Here is a 16,058-nt window from a genome sequence, read left to right on the forward strand (position 1 = left end):
TCTTTTCATTCTTTTTTCTTTAGTCTGTTCTGCAGCAGTGAATGCCACCATTCTGTCTTCCACGTCACTTATCCATTCTTCTGCCTCAGGTATTCTGCTATTGATTCCTTCTAGTGTAGTCTTCATTTCAGTTATTGTATTGTTCATCTCTGTTTGTTCTTTAATTCTTCTAGGTTTTTCTTAAACATTTCTTGCGTCTTCTCGATCTTTGCCTCCATTATTTTTCCGAGGTCCTGGATCATCTTCACTATCATTATTCTGAATTCTTTTTCTGGAAGGTTGCCTACCTCCACTCCATTTAGTTGTTTTTCTGGGGTTTTATCTTGTTCCTTCATCTGGTACATAGCCCTCTGCCTTTTCATCTTGTCTATCTTTCTGTGAATGTGGTTTTTGTTCCACAGGCTGCGGGATTGTAGTTCTTCTTGCTTCTGCTGTCTGCCCTCTGGTGGATGAGGCTATCTAAGAGGCTTGTGCAGGTTTCCTGATGGGAGGTACTGGTGGTGGGTAGAGCTGCGTGTTGCTCTGGTGGGCAGAGCTCAGTCAGGAGTTTGATTTTTTTAACTTGCCCACCAGTGATTGTCAGGCATATGTCAGTTGGGGCATAGTTGGTGCAGTGTCAGGAACAAGGGAAGCCGAGAGCCTCCAGGAACAATTCTGAGTCTACTGAGGCCAGGTCGGCATCTTGCCCATTCTTGTGTCTCTGGTACCTATAAGGGCTTAGAGGATGAATACTGAACCTGGAACATGTACACACATTGTACTTTAGGCAAGACTCATTTTCTTACAAATGACAGACATCTAGCTCAAACAAGCTTAACTGAAAAGAGGAATCCAGTGGCTTATTTAGCTGAGCAATTCATGGGCACATTCAGGCAAAGCTGGATCCAGGTACCCAATTGCCAATCATTCCCCACTCCCCTCCATCTCTCTCTCCCTCTCTCTATCCATATCTCAGTTGTGCTTCTCTCTGTGGATAGCCAGGGAAATTGGATAATGACAGCTCCATGTATAGTTCTCATGGCTTAGCATCCTCAGTAAAAAATGAGACCTTCTGCAACACCTCTGCCAAACTCTAGTGAAGACACTGATTGGCTGATTTGGGTCACATTCCATCTCCTGCAGCTATCAGTTTGGCCCAGGAAGTGGTGGGGAGGGCAGTACTAGAATTGGCCAGCCAGGGTCATTTGTTCACCCCCCATATTGGGGATGGTCACCATAACTGACAGCTCCCTGAGGACCAAATAGAGTGGGGAAGGAAGGTTTTCTCCAGAGGATCTTGAGCAGTCAAGTAACATCTATCCACCTCACTTAGGAAACAAAATGCTCATAAACTCCTTTAATGAGTGGTCTACAGACCTAACCACTTACGCAGGGTCTGCCCTCTACTTAACTAAACTCCTCTCCATCAAACAATCTATCCAGTCCCCCACACAGACCCTGTGATTTTTATACAACTGCCCCTTCCTCTGTACCAAAGCGTGAGCGTCATCCTCAGAACATGTTCAACCAGCCAGCTACTCCATAGCCAATCCAGTAGAATAAATACAAGTTCCTTCAGTTTCAGTAAACAGCCTCTGTGTGCAAAATATTTTACTATACTATACTACAGAAAAAGACATTTCACCCAAAATGTTTGCAGCAAACTTTAGCCCCCAGGATCTCCTTCCCCACTCCTGGAACCCAGTGGGATGGCGGCAGAAGACTCCCAAGTGCATCGAGATTTTTCCACGGGAGCGACAGGCCAGACTGTGCACGTTTAGTTAAGCCATTATCACATCAAATAAAACGTTGATAAATCATTATTTCTACAAGCTAAAAGAAATGCTAATAACTCAAGGCTGAACGAGGGTGAGTTTGTTGAAATGAACATGAAGAATGGAGGGTATGATCTTGGAATGAAAAACCACAGAAAATACTATCTGGAAACACAGAAATCACCTGTCTTATCTGGAAGCCTGTCTCGAGCATGGCAAATTTCAGGATTGGTTGGAGGACAGAGTGTGCCCTGTGCTCTGGGAAGGGGGCTGAAGGGTAGGGAGGCCGAGATGCTCCTCTTCTCAGAAACACCGTTCATCACTGTCTGCCATTGAAGATTAAAGACTGATAATCTAGGGGATTGGTCACTTGGGTTTTGCTTCTGCCCTCCTGAAATGCTTGAACTTGCGTCCACTGTGAGCCCACAGCTAAAAACCTTACGTGCATGATACACCCTACAATTCTCTTATTATTTCCCATTAACAGGTGAGAAAACCAAGGCACAAGGAGTTTTGGTGATTCGGGATGGATAATGGTTTTAGGTTTCCTCTCAGCATCTCCTGGACCCTTTAAAAATCACTGTCATCATGTCTCCCAACCATGGACCAAGAATATTGGAATAAGCAGAGAAGTCCAAGCCCAAGCATCTCAAAATCCTTTTCATTTTACAGACATTTCAATAGGGCTTTGCTGATAAACAAAAATAAGTAAGTTCAGTGTACCCAGAAGCCAGATCCCCTGTAATAAGTTCTGGGCTAGGTTCTCCCCAGAGCAGGAGAATGTGGCATTATAGTTTAGGTTGAGTTTGTTTCTTTGAGGCTTTGCTCTCCAAATTTCTCAAGCCTTACCTACCCCAGGAAAACTGAGATATGATAACAGAGACCATATAGCCCCCCAAAGCCCCCATATTAACAAAGCTCTCCAGGGCTTAGTTGGGGGTCAGGGCTTCTGCTTGAGAGAATGGACTCTACCAAATTCTTGTTTCCTGCAAGAAGAACATTTACAGGCCCATGAACGTTTTAAATATAAATGCATGGAATTTTGCAATCTCTCAGTAATCAGGTTTCTCCACTCTGATAGTTTCCAAAACATCAAGAATTGACATATGATAAATATTTCCTTACTGCTAATAACGCTTCCCCCTCCTCCTTTTTCACCTCCTGTAACTTCTAATATGAATTTATTTTCTATTTGAAAGCCAGTCTCAATGGTTATTAGATATTCTCCCTGCTGTCACCATCAGTAAATTATTAAACAGCTGACCAAGCTTTGTTTTAAAGTGATTTTCTTATGAAGCTCAGTGACATATTTGCCACAAATACTGAATGGTGCCGTGGTCTCCAAGGACACGTGAATGATTCCTATTTACTACCTTTAGCAAAATGTGTGCACGATTAGCAGCAAGAGCTTGACTTGAATCACAGTTACTAGAGATGCCTGTGGCTCGCTCTTTTGACGTATCACCCTCCCAACTGGGAGAAGCAGGTTAAGCTTCTAGACCATGTCACAAAATAGCACATAGACCTGCCTTTTGTCATTCCTCACCTCCTTTCTTGTCTTGCCACCCCTAAGCCTCGACATACCTGTAGGGAATCTCTTCCTTATTTAAAGGAGCTGCTTCTGAGTGAATTTCCCTGTGAAGAAAACAAACCTGATGGAGATGAAATTGCTTAAACTGTTTGTGTCTCCATGTCCTTATCTATAAAATAGAGATCATAATTCCTACTTCACAGATTCTATAATGAAAACAAAGCACTGACCACAGTGCCCGGTATATATATAGTAAGTGCTCAGGAGCTGCTAGCTACTTCTTTCCTGTTGACTCCTACATCAGTACAGACTCTCTAGGTTGTAAGTGACAGAGACCCATCTCAAATTTACATAAGTCCACGAGGACACACGTTGACTTACCTAATCAAACAGTGGTTGATCAATCGAGATCCAACCAGGAACACAGAAACTGCTTCAAGTACTCACAACAGAGGGAATTCAGGAAATTGGCTATAGAGGTGATGAGGGAACTGAGATTCCAACAAGCAACGGGAAGGTAACTGAGAAATACACAAGAGCAAGAAGCTACTCCCAGCCTTCGGATGGAGGGACAAAGGTACTGGAAGCCCAGGGGTGCGGAAGGGCATGGGAGCCAGAACCATGACAGATGTCCAGGGGAAGCTGAAGCTAAGGAGAACACTTCTTGACTGCTGGAGAAATCACGCAAAGCAGAGAGAGACGAGAAGAAATCTCCTCGCCTCTCCCTTTCCCCTGCCTGTCAGCATCTTGTCAGCCTCCCGTTGGCCACGCCCAGCTGGAAGCCGGGCAGACGTGGAGGAAAACACAACCTCCAGATTGTCTGAGTCCAGAGCATGTGATTTTAACCGCTGTAAAAACTTATACAACCTCATGAACGTCACCCGCACCTGACTACACCTGCATTATTTTTTTTCCTCCCCAGGTGTTGTGGTTAGTCCTGTCTTTGGTCATGAGCAATTTAAGGAGACTTGGTTGGGAAGTAGGTCCTTCTACTGCACTGTATTTCCTGGGAATATCCACCAGGTTTCTGTAAACCATCCTGAATCCAGGATGCAGTTGTCAGCCTTGGGCACCCTGGATCTGGGTTTCAAGAAACCCATTAAGAAACATGACAAAGAAGTGGTGGGACCCCGGGGGGCAAAATGTTTCATCTTAGGGCTCAGCTTAGGTGTTGGCTGGATCAGGAAGGGCCAGGTAGTAACTCAAGAAAAGGAAGCATCCTCATTCACTTTGCTCCCACGAGAGTTTACTCATTGAAAAGTGGATACTGAATTTGGAAGCCAGGCTCAGAGAGGCCTGTGTGCAGAATCTGGATTGAATAAATCAATCCAGATCATTTTAATTAATGATCATATTTTATAGCAGGCTCTGAATGCCAAGAAGGAGATACACTGTATCTTGTTAGGAAATCTAAGAATGGGGAGGGGGCTCCTGTGGAGATGGTGGAGTCAAGAGTTGGTACTATTCGTCTTCAAAGGGACTTAGCTAACATAACAAACTCGCCTTCCTCAACTTCTAAATCCCAAAGCCTCGAGTGAAAATGCTTCCCATCTGTTGGAAAAGTATTCCAGTCTGTGGAATCAGTCTCTTGATAAGGCAGTAATTACCGGAGCAATTTTAGTAGACACAAAGGTATTTTTTTTATCATTTTAATTATTCAAAAGCCCGATTAATTATCTAGCCCATGGATCAGAGGCCAAAGAGGGATGAAACTGTGTGGAAATGGTTACCATGACAGGGGGAGGGGAGAATTCAGCTGCCTTCAAACAGAACGCTGCTCTCTGTGACCTTGTAGTTACTTTTTTGTACCCTGCAGTGCTCACAGAGGATGGATCACTGAACTGGGAGTTAGGTGACCAGGGTTCCAGGCCTGTTCTCCACCACTGGCCCACTGCATCCTTGGTTAATTTGCTTTACCTTAGCAGGACTCTATAAAATGAGTCAGGGGGAAGATAGAGGGAATCCAATAGGTGGTCTCTGAACCTCTATCAAGTACTGACAACCTAGAGAACTTCTTTTTAAGTATAGATGCCACTGGAATTTTTTCTGGGACAATGAAAATCCAGGGAAAGTTTATGAGCGTGGAAGGGCTTTGATCATATTTGAGTCTGTGAAAACAGTCAGATACCTGTGTGTGAAGTAGGTTAGTATGGGGAGAGATTGGTAGTGGGGCAATGGATGGATGGGTGTGTCCCTAAATTAATGTCTGCTTTTGGAAGGAAAAAAGTTGTCCCCATTTATTAAGAATTTATTGAGCACCTCACGTATACCTGTGGCCCTTGTGAGGTACTGTGGAGACACAGGCTCTGCCTTCAAGGAGTTTGCTAGGGCAAGGATGCCTTACTCAGATGGTAGCCCACTGATAGATATATTTGGTTAACAACATCAGAATATTCTGGAAGCAGAGATGTTGTTCACTTTTGCTGACACGGTGAGTCATGCCCCAAGCCTCTGTATAAGCCGTCTCTTACAGACCCAGTGATGAGACCGTCTCCCCAGGCCTGTGCCCTGTGCACTTCACAGAGCACTTGCCTCACCTCCATCATAGCTCCCAACACTCACTCCTCGCTTTTGTCCAGGCTTAAGTGTTGGAGATCACATAATGCTTCCCATGTGAGAAATACCCAGTCAACGTTGGGAGAGTCAACAAAGAGCTTTCAACTGATTCTCTTAGTATTTGCTCCAACAACCCACAGTGTGTTCCTTCTTGCTTACCTCCTAGAGTAACGCCATGGTTAAGAGCTTGAGCCTGGGAGCTGGACCATCCAGTTTGAATCCCTGCTCTGCTGCCTTCTTGGCTGTGTGACCTTGGACAAGTCACATAACCTCTCTGTGCCTCGGTTTCCCTGTATGTAAAACAAATTTCCTGTTATAAAGATTAAAGTGAAATGTCTGCACACAGGAGATGTGCTGTACATGACAGGTAAATAGCTATGTTACTTTATGCAGTTTTATTCAGTTCTATGGGATTCAGTTACTCTACGTCTAAAATGAGACAGTAATCCTTATGCATGTATTCAACAAATGTTTACTGAGGTCATATTATGTGTCGATCACTGTTGTGGGAGCTGAAGATCCCACACAAAATAAGGCAAGGTCCCTGTCCACATGGAGTTTGCAGTCTTGTAGCTGAAGGGGACAGACAGGACAACCAAGTAAATGTGTGATATAGAAAAAATGCATAAAGCAGGTTAATGTGGTGGTGTGTGTCCTTTATAAGATACAGTGGTCAGGGAAGTCCTTTCTCGTGTGAGGACATGTGAGCAGTGATCTGAGTCAACAGAACAAGTGATCTGAAGGCAGAAGTGGATTGAGGTCGTAAGGAACAGCAGGTGAAAGGGCCTGAGGCAGCGCCATGCGTGACACATGCAAGGAACACCTATGGGACCACCATGGCTGAAGAAGAGGAGATGACAAAGTGGTGGGTGGGATCCCCAGGGGGAGAATCAGGAGCTAGAGCACAGGTCATGATGCGGAGAGCATCCTAAGTGTACTTGAAAGCCATCAGAGGGATTTGAGGGAAGGGTGACGAGGTCTGACATGTACACAAATTACCATACTGCAAGGCAGGAGATGAGGCACTGGGAAGAGATACCAGGCATTCAAGAAGTTAGAGGAGAGGGACAATTACAGACTCAGGAGAGCAAGAAAAGCTTTAAGGAGCTGAGTAGATGGTCAATGGGAAGAGGCCAATATTACAAAGGACGGGAAATCTGCAAGCATGATGCTTATGGAATCCATTGGTTGATTTGTTCGTTCATTCACTTATCATTGTCCCCTTTTTTGTTCTGTGTCCTGTCCTAGGAGCTAAGGAGACAGTGGTGACTAAGATCCAGTCCACTGCCTGTCTTCAATGAGTTCACAGTGCAGGCTGGGTGGAGGGACAGGATTAGACAGGTGTTAACTCCTGTTAAGCCACTAAGATTCTGGGCTTATTGAATGACGTGCTGAAGACATGCAGCTCTCCTAAGAGACAGCAGGTATTTACCACACAAGCCGTGACATGATCGAGACAGCTCCGTCAGTAAACCCACTTCACAATCATCTTCAAAAAAATCTGTAATGCCCTTGGTCATTCTTCCAAACCTCTAAGCATGGTTCCGAATCCCAAAGGTAATATCCATCCCAAACTAATAAGTCATCCCAAAGCACAGCAGTGTAGCTTCCGTGTTAATCAAGCTCTTTGAGGAGTGCTTACCTCGTGCAGGGACTTTGCTAAGTGTTGCACGATAATTAACTCATTTCATCTTCAAAGAGTCTGCCATCACCCTGCACCTACCCCTTCACTCTGACTTCAACTGTCAGCGTGTGCATCTTTGCCTGAGGGCTTTCTCATCCCGACAGAGCCCGTTTTATAGCCCACATGGCAAGCCAGAAGCGTCGGGGACTTGACGCCACCTCCCTGCACGTGCACACGCATACACATGCACTCACACACGAGTGCAGCCCTTGTGGAGATGGATGGAAGTTGGTCTATACGTACCCCAGCTTCTCCATCCTTCGGGTGCATGTTTTGCTCTGAGGTACATGTTTTACAGTCTCCAGAGCTCCCTGGACTCTATCAAGTTCCAGTCACCTCCAATGGTGGCTTCCTCAGTAACTCACTGCTTCCTGGCCACCTCTCTCCTGTCTCCTTTTAGCCCTCATTTACCTTTACCTCCCAATTAATTTCTTGTCTTAAATCCATGTCTCAGGGTCTGCTTTTGAAGAAGCCAGGTTAAGATACAGCCCTGGGAATAAATCCTAAGAGTTCTCATCACAAGGAAAAAAAATTTTTCTATTTCTTTAATTTTGTATCTATATGAGATGATGGACATTTACTAAGCTTATTGTGCTCACCATTTCATGATGCATGTAGGTCAAATCATTATGTTGTACACCTTAAACTTATACAGTGTTGTATGTCAATTATATGTCAATAAAACTGAGGGGAGGAACCCTCCTGCACTGTTGGTGGGAATGTGAATTGATACAGCCACTATGAGAACAGTATGGACGTTCCTTAAAAAACTAAAAATAGAGCTACCATATGACCCGGCAATCCCACTACTGGGCACATACCCTGAGAAAACCATAATTCCAAAAGAGTCATGTACCACAATATTCACTGCAGCTCTATTTACAATAGCCAGGACATGGAAGCAACCCTAAGTGTCCATCAACAGACAAATGGATAAAGAAGATGTGGCACATATATACAATGGAATATTACTCAGCTGTAAAAAGAAAGAATATTGAGTTATTTGTAGTGAGGTAGATGGACCTAGAGTCTGTCACACAGAGTGAAGTAAGTCAGAAAGAGAAAAACAAATACTGTATGCTAATGCATATATACGGAATCTAAAAAAAAAAAAAAAAATGGTTCTGAAGAACCTAGGGGCAGGACAGGAATAAAGACGCAGATGTAGAGAAAGTACTTGAGGACACGGGGAGGGGGAAGGGTAAGCTGGGACAAAGTGAGAGAGTGGCATGGACATATATACACTACCAAATGTAAAACACATAGCTAGTGGGAAGCAGCCGCAGAGCACAGGGAGATCAGCTCGGTGCTTTGTAACCACCTAGAGGGGTGGGATAGGGAGGGTGGGAGGGAGACACAAGAGGGTGGGGATATGGGGATATACGTATACATATAGTTGATTCACTTTGTTATACAGCAGAAACTAACACAAGGTTGTAAAGCAATTATACTCCAATAAAGTTGTAAAAAAACAAAACCAAAGAAAAAACGGTGGGTGGGGGGGGGGGGTAAAAAATACAGCCCTGGGAGGGAGAGAAGGAGGAAGGGAAGGAGGTACCATATTATTAACCTTATTTGGCAGCTGAGGAAACCAAAACAGAGAGGTTGAATAACTTGCCCAAGGTCACAGAGCAGATAAGCGGCAGATCCTGGCTCCCACCCAGCCACCGGGCTCCAAAATCAGTGCTATTAACCCCGGCAGTCTGTTGCCTCTGGCTGGGAGAACAGCCCAAACTGCTGAACACCAGCCTCATTTAATGTGCTCTGTGAGACAGGCAGGTTGGTGAGCTACGTGGATGCATCTGTAACCTCCTCTATGGAGATCCAGCATGTAATTCAGAAGTGTGTTTGAGAAGGTATTTGATGTGATTTTCAATGCAATGGCAGCCACACGGTGATCCATCTGTCAGCTCTCTTTGACAGAGAATTGATCTCTCAGGTCAGGAAGCAAGCCTCCATTTACGTAGGATGCGCTTGGAATGCGCCCTCTTAGGAGCACACGGAAGATAAAGCAGAATCAATGACAGTTCTTGTCAATGAGTTTTTTGTTATGGCAAGAGGGGTGATGCGAGGCTCTCTGGGCTGAGTACTGCTGCTGACACTCCAGATGTATGACTTTTTTTGTATGATAAACACTTTGCCTGTGTCTATTAGCCTTGCCTGTCAATTCCTTGACATTTCCAAGTCCTCTTTTGATCCAAGCATCTTCATCCAATAGCACAAAAGCAAAATGAGTACTTACTTGCTTCCCAAGCCATCAACCATTCTTTTTCTTTCAAACTAGATCTCTCTGACTGTTCAATTTTTTTTCATGTCTGGATGAGTAATTTCAGAACCTGGAGGTTGGTGACATCTGAGCTTCCTCACTCAGGATTTCTTGCACTTTACACAAAAAGAAAAGCCATTGCATCAAATTGTCTGTGTGATTCATCTGTTGCAGGCACTGATGAAAAAAATTTTTTTCTTTAAGATATTTCAAAGATCCTGGACCATTATGGTAGGAAATAACCTCAGAAAGTGAGACAAGCATGATGCAAAAATTTAATATTAGATTTATTTTGTCATTAGAAAAGCTTATCCCTTTTGCTTCTGGGGTAAAATTTGAGATACAGAGGATGAGAAATTGAGGAATGGAAGATCTGATCAAAACTGTCTCTGCTGGCCTAAAGATGAATGTTTTCAAAATACAAATTTACTTTTCTTATGGCAAGGTTTTCTGTTCTTTATTCATACCTTAAAGAATTTAAAAATCATGTGGCTGGCTTATTCCTGCTTCTCATACAAGCTTTTCATGCTCAACCAACAGACAGAACTAAGTTTAAAGGAAAGAAAGGGAGGAGGGGGACTTCCCTGGTGGTCGAGTGGTAAAGAATCTGCCTTCCAATGCAGGGGACGTGGGTTCGATCTCTGGTCAGGGAACTAAGATCCCACATGCCGCGGGGCAACTAAGCCCACACGCCACAACTACTGAGCACACACGCCTAAACTAGAGAGAGAAAACCCACACACCACAACTAGAGAGAAGCCCATGCACCACAATGAAGAGCCTGCAGGCCGTAACAAAAGATCCTGTGTGCCACAACTAAGACCCAATGCAGCCAAAAAATAAAAGTGTATTTAGGAATTCATAAGCTCTAAGAAAGGAGGGTGTTCCAGGACCTGGAAACACGGCATACCAGGCTAAGGAGGTTGGACTCCTTTCAGCTGACTGGGCCACCACTCATCCATTCATTCATTCAGTCAATATGTACAAATACCTTACTGGGTTCTGAGGATGTAGCAGCAAGGTGAAGAGAAGAGAAGAAAGGGAATGATTTTGCAAAAGATTTTTGGAAGGAGGATTGAAAGCATTGGGTGAATTTATGAAGGGTGAACTGATGAGGGTAGGAGCTGAGGCCAAAGGAAACCCCAGAGGTTGAAAATGTGTTGGAGCCAAGGACCCAGAGAACACAGGAAGAATGGTAGTGGGGAGCTCCCGTTCTTATGGGCCATGGGATGAGCTGGGTTTGAGATGTGCTGAGTTTGAGGCACCAAAGAGCCGCTCAGGTGCTGTGCCCACACTTCTTTCCGTCATAGAACATGTGGGGAGCCCTCTAGTGGACACTCTTGGAGCGCAGCCAAACCTCTCAGCCCTGTTACTGCAACTGTAGTAGACTCTGCGCTGGGGTCTCTGGGGGCTCATCCTCTGGCCTTTGCCTCTGACGACCCACATCTGCGACTCTCCAGAAGACCAGCTGTGGGCTCCTGGAGCCACTCTGCATGCACACGTGCACGCACACACACACACACACACACACACACACACACACAGTCGTGGACTTACCTGGTGTTTGTGTCTCCCTGGAGCTGCCCTCCGTCAGTGACTGGCTGGTACAGGAGAGGAAAATCCCAGCTTCCAGGACACCTGCTGAGGCATGATTTCCACTCCAGAGTTCTCTAGGGATCAGGTGGAAAGCTCCCCTTGTGGACTTTCGCCTGAAATCATATCTTTGGCCCCTCCCTGGCCCCGTTCCCTTTACTGGTTTCTCCTGAAAGCAGGTCTTTAAGAAATCACTTGCAAACAAATCCCCATCTCAGAGTCTGCTTCTGGGGAACCCAACCTACACCCAGCACCTGCGGTGTGCCAGACCCTTTGAATTAGACACAGCCTGGGTTTTCAGGGAGCCCACTGTCTGGTGGGGAGATAGATGCCTGCATTGATGATTTCAGTGCAGTGTGTGAAGATGTGGTAGGAGAGATCCTGGGAGGTAAGGAGGATGCATGAAAATAGGGAGACAGGGGAGGCTCCATGGAAGAGGTGATCCTAGGACTGGATCCTAAAGGACGATGGGATTTTGCTAAAGGAAAGGTGTGGAAGGGCAAAACAGGCAGAGGAAACCCTAAAAGTCAGCTGGCAGGGAAGGGATGGGAAATGGGGGGTGGGAGACTGTGGGTAGTCTTCTCTTGCTGGAGCATACAGGGAAGAAGTGGTGGGCAGAGACCACAGGTGACATGGGGGCCATGGGAGCCACTTATGGGGTTGAACTTAAGCAGGAGGAGCAGGTCTGGCCCATAAGCAGGTGGTCAGCATAGAAGGACAAGTGTCCTTTAACCTGTGCTCCAGCCCATGGTGGTCTCCTAGGGGCAGCTCTTGAAACTGAGCAGGACCCTGCAGTGCCTTCCTAGAGACACCCAAGGAAGTAGAAAAGCTTTAACCTCCTAGGCCTTCCCAAGTTCCAAAGAGCAAATTCAATCAGAGAAGTGAGGAAAAGGCAGAAAGAAAGGAAAGTAGTCAAGCAAGACAAAATAGCAATAGTATGGCCATAAAACAAAGTCAAAGACCTTTAGTTCCTCCTCAAGGGCTATAGATAATATCCTAAGCCATCGCCTTGAGCTGTTCTGCAAATACTAAAACCCCTACCGGGTGAGAGACGTTAACCGCGGACCACTAGCACATAGACCCCAGACCCGTTGGAACCAGAAGGCCGATGATGTTAATTCTCAAAATATCACCAGCCTCCCAACGGGATTGACGTGTACACACTGCTATATTTAAAACAGGTAACCAACTAACAAGGACCTACTGTATAGCACAGGGAACTCTGCTCAGTACTCTGTAATAACCTAAACGGGAAAAGAATTTGAAGAAGAATAGATACATGCATATGTATAACCGAATCGCTTTGCTGTACACCTGAAACTAACACAACATTGTCAATCAACTATACTCCAATATAAAATAAAAATTTAAAAATAAAAAGAAATATCACCAGGTTACCTCACCACCAAGAATTCAGAAGAATGTCCGCAAGGTGATTAGCCACTCTGAACCCTCTCCCTCACCTTGCCTTTAAAAACCCTTCCCCAAAAGCCATCAGGGAGTTTGGGTCTTTTGAGCACGAGCTCCCCATTCTCCTTGCTTGGTCCCACTTCATGCCTTGCAATAAATGCTGTACTTTCCTTCACCACACCCTGGGGTCAGTAGGTTGGTTTTGCTGTGTGCAGGTGAGCAGACCCAATTTCAGTTCCATAACAGTCTCACCAAACCTCAGTCCCCATCCCAGAGGCACTTAACAGCATCCATGAACATCTGCTCATCAACTGACACTGTGACCTACAATAGAAGCTTTCAGGGACAACTGAGGGATAAGCAGAAACTACTCGGCATTTGTCTGGGGAATTTTTCTTTCATTTAGGGTCCTCCCAAGAGCAGATCCTGAGACAAGGATTTGAGTGGCTGGAATTTATTTGGGAGGTGCAAGAAAATACCAGCCGAGGAATGGGAGAGTAAGGCAGGGAAGGCAGCCAATACAGGGCGCGTTATCCAGCACATCATCACTGTGGGTGCCTGGAACCAAATTCCAGGGGAGCCCAGCATGCGGTGTAGCACACATGAGTTTTCCTGTCCCAGGGACTAAGGACCTGGGATATTGGTACCTCAACACCCATCAATCTCAGCTTGAGGGCTGCTCCCAGGGAGTGTGAATTCCCTGGAAGGCAGCCACATGCCGCTGGCAACGAAGCGCAGGTGCAAGCGGTTGGAAGTTAGGCTGCAGTGCCTCAAGGCAGGAAGGGCGCGGGAATCTGAGCATTGCACCACAGTGAGCGCTACATTTGCGTTTCGTGTTCTCCCTTCCCAGCTGTGGAGGACAAATACCGCTAAGGCTCTGATTTTCTTCCCCTCTCCTCCATGTGAAGGTTAGGAGAAGGGTCAGAAAGGGACTCACCAATCATGACGAGGGGGGTGCCTCTATCAGTCCAGAAACATTCAAGCTTCGTTGTCCCTAACTTACTTGGGGCCGGCATGTCTGCCAAGCGGCACAGATTCATTTTCTTACTCCATAAAGCAAGTGAGCGAAAGAGAAAGCTAGTTCATAATAACCTGCCTCCAAAGTCGAAGCACAATTCGACGTTGGGTTTATAAAGAATCTGCTTCTTTTCACCTGGAAACGCTAGTGTAGAGCTGCTTTTCATACACCACATTCTACGAAAGCAGAGACGTGTGGATATTGTCAAATCCCGCAGCCATAAGGAAACGGAGTTGTAATTTTTTGAAGTCCAATGGTTTGTCATCTGCTCTGGGGCCTAGGAGCTCTGCAGAGAGGTCTTGGGAGGTGAGAAAGCAGGAAGGGAGGGTATTTTCTACTCTGAGCCCCTGTCGTAGTTAGGGTCATCCTGGAAGTTGACCTTGAGACAAGGATTTAAGTGCAAGTCATATATTTGGGAGGGGACCCCAGGAAGCACCAGTAGAAGAGTGAGCAAGTGAGAATCGGACGAAAAGGCAGCCAGTAAAGGGTGGGTAAGCAATGCAGGTGCCACGGTGGGCACCCAGGGCTTATGGCTTCTGGGGAGGCCTGGGAGCCAGTCTAGATCACATGCCTCAAGATGGCCCACCTGATGGTATCAATACCCCAGCTCCCATCAGTCATTGGTTGAGGGCTGCTTGTGGGGAATGTTAATTCCCCAGTACTTCCAACCTGCCAAGTAGGTGGCAAAATGGACTCTGCCAGCCAAAGAAAGCCCTGGGGGAAAAAGAAAAAGAAGGCACACTCTGGCAGTTGGAATTTAGTGCAACGTACTGAAAATTTAAGGGCAAGGGAATATGGAGGAGGCATCAATGGCATGGATGCAGCCCCTACTGTTACTCCTCTAAGAAGAGAGGCTTAACTCTTACCTGTCCTATAGATCTGGGTGTTGCATTACAGTGCTACAGGAGAGAAGACACGCTAACCAAAAAGAAGTTTTAAGACCTCTGGTCCGATCTAATGCACTCATCCTGCAAGCAAGGACACAGAGGCCCAGCAAAGGGAGAGTGGGGCTCCCTGTAGCAGAGCGGGGACTGGACTGAGGTCTCCTGAGCCACAGACCAGGCCTCTTACCACACCGCATTCACCTCGGCCAAAGTCTTTTTCCGCTATTTTATTTTTTTCCCATTCCATTTCTTCACATTATCCTTGCTCTCCACGAACGCCCCCGTGACCTGAGCTGACTGTTTCTCAGCATCAACCACTCTGAGATCCCCACTAGTCATATATGATGCCATTTTCTTTCCATCTTTATCCAGCTCCTCTGACAAAACCTTTTATACGTTTGCAAACAGTGACCGAAAGCAGAAAACCAGAGGACTGATGTTGGCACAGTCAGATTGGAATTAAATGTAAATACTCCACTTGGATGACATACTGGGCTGATAAACAGCTTCTGCAAACTCATGTCAAGGGGTCTGTTTCTACAAGTGCCTATTGTCTTTCACATTTGAAGATGATTCAAAAGCCTTGGGCTACCTTATACATTAGCCTGTAGATGTCTCAATTTATAAAGCCACTGTGCGTCCTGTTAATCTCTACACCCTCAGTATCTGGAACTCTTTCCAACACATAGTAAGTGCTCAATAAACGTTTGCAAAATGAATGAAGGAAAAAATCATGGGCTCCATACTCTATACCTCAACCTCAAACTGGAATTGAAAGGGCAGCTGCAAGCATTTTCACGTATGTGCCGAGTTTCAGTGACAGGCTACTAAAAATGGATCATGACTTCTTTGCCAAAGATGTTTCTTGAACTATATGGGCAAAAATAAATAAATAAGGTTAGTATTTATTAAATAAATATTTATTCAGCGCTAGCTATGTGTTGGGTGCTGGGATACCATGGTGAGAAAAAGAAAAAAAAATGAGACTCTTCTTTATCGAAGAGTGCAGCCCAAACAGATATTAATGAAGTAATCACACAAATTAAAGGTAAAATTGCATAAGTGACTGGGGTGGCTTTAAAGATATGTCCACAAATCCTGTGATGCTCTTCCTCTCAAGAAGTGGAGCTTAATTCCCATTCCTTTGAATGTATTTGATCAGTGGTTGCTGACAGTCATAGTAGTCAACTCTGAGAGGGTGAGATAGACAGGTCTGAGAAACACAGGAGGAAGTGAGAGGGGTCTCTTCAAGGTCAATTCCAAAAACCATGTGCCGATGTTGTTGTGTAGGTATATCTGTGCTTCTTTTTTTTTTTTTTTTGCGGTACGCGGGCCTCTCACTGTTGTGGCCTCTCCCGCTGC

Source organism: Grampus griseus, assembly GCF_964374135.1.
Source record: "Grampus griseus genome assembly, chromosome: 14".
NCBI lineage: Eukaryota > Metazoa > Chordata > Mammalia > Artiodactyla > Delphinidae > Grampus > Grampus griseus.